Source organism: Malaya genurostris, chromosome 2, assembly GCF_030247185.1.
Source record: "Malaya genurostris strain Urasoe2022 chromosome 2, Malgen_1.1, whole genome shotgun sequence".
Classification (NCBI taxonomy): Eukaryota; Metazoa; Arthropoda; class Insecta; order Diptera; family Culicidae; genus Malaya; species Malaya genurostris.
This window is the reverse complement of record NC_080571.1, coordinates 71,535,701-71,537,171: the sequence shown is the minus strand read 5'-3', so window position 1 is coordinate 71,537,171 and position 1,471 is coordinate 71,535,701. Positions and strand designations below refer to the sequence as shown.

At 36.4% G+C, this 1,471-nt stretch overlaps 1 long non-coding RNA gene across 1 annotated transcript in view; it reads left to right on the top strand.

Moving 5' to 3' along the window:
- LOC131432439 (uncharacterized) overlaps nucleotides 1–187 on the top strand; it is a 1,091-nt gene extending 904 nt beyond the window's left edge. The window contains exon 2 of the long non-coding RNA XR_009229862.1: nucleotides 1–187. This exon is cut by the window's left edge and continues 249 nt beyond it. This is a non-coding gene — a long non-coding RNA (uncharacterized LOC131432439).
- The last annotated feature ends 1,284 nt before the right edge of the window (nucleotides 188–1,471 follow it).

The window sequence follows — 1,471 nt, the reverse complement described above, 5'->3', positions numbered from 1 at the left end:
TTCAAAAAAAAACAACTCAAATGTTCATTAACACTTCCGAATATCAATTAGTCGAACAATCGTATGAATTGTGCAAGCATTCCCCTTTTCACGGCTAGAATTTGAAACGATGCACCTGAACTAAAGTTCAGATTAGTTACATTAAACATTCTGACACACAATTAAATATTATGAAATAGACAGTATAGTTATCTATCTATATATATAAAAATGGATGTAAGTTTGTATGTTTGTAACGCGATAGCTTCGGAACTACTGAACGGATTGCCACCAAACTTGGCACAGGTACTTATTGTATTTCAGAGATGGTTTAGGGAGTATATTTATATGGGAGGGAGCCTAGCAAGTGTCATAAACAAGGGGGGGCATGGAAAAATTCATATCACTTGACAAGAATCGATACGTTTTGAAGACCGTAGAACCATTTTGCATACCTTAGATATGACTATATAGGGGGAGGATGTAGCAAGTGCCTTTAAATAGGGGGGTGTAATGTTTAAAATGGCATAATTCCGAAACTACTAAACGGATTGCCACCAAACTTGGCACAGATACTTCTTGCTCTTCTGAGATGATTATAAGCGTATTTATATGGGGGGAGGGAGCGTACTAAGTGTTCTTAACAGGGGGAGCTCATGAAAAAATTTGTCTCATTTGACGAGAATCGATACTTTTTTAAGACCATAGAAACATTTTGCATATATTAAATATGATTATATGGGGGGATGTAGTAAGTGCCTTTAAAAAGGGGGGTGTAATGTTTGCAATGGCATAACTCCGGAATTACTGAACGGATTGCTATCAAACTTGGCACATGTACTTCTTGCTCTTCAGAGATGGTCATAAGCGTATTTTTATGGGGTGAGGGAGCGTAGCAAGTGTCATAACCAAGGAGGGGTCATGAAAAAATATAACTTGATGAAAACCGATAGTTTTTGAAGATCTCAGAAACATTTTGCATACCGTAGATGTAATTTAATGGGGGATGGATGCAGCAAGTGCCTTTAAAAAGGGGGGTGTAATGTTTGTAATGGCATAACTTTAAAACTACTTAACGGATTGCTATTAAACCTGGTACAAGTACTTCTTGCTCTTCAGATATGGTTATAAGAATATTTCCATGGCGGGAGGGAGCTTAGCAAGTGTCCTTAACAAAGGTGGTCATTAAAAATATTATCTAATTTAACGAGAATCGGTACACACTTTTTGCACAACTTAGATAAGATTATAAGGATATTCTGTGGGGAGAGGGTGTAGTAAGTGCCTCTAAAAAAGGAGTGTAATGTTTGTAACGGAATAACTTCGGAGCTATTGAACGAATTGCTATCAAATTTGGTACAGTTAATTATTGCTCTTCAGAAATAGTCAAGGTATTTTTATAGGGGAGGAAGCGTAGCAAGTATCATTAACAGAAGGGGCCAAGAAAAAAAATTCATAAAATTTGACAAGAATCGATAATTTTTGAAGATCA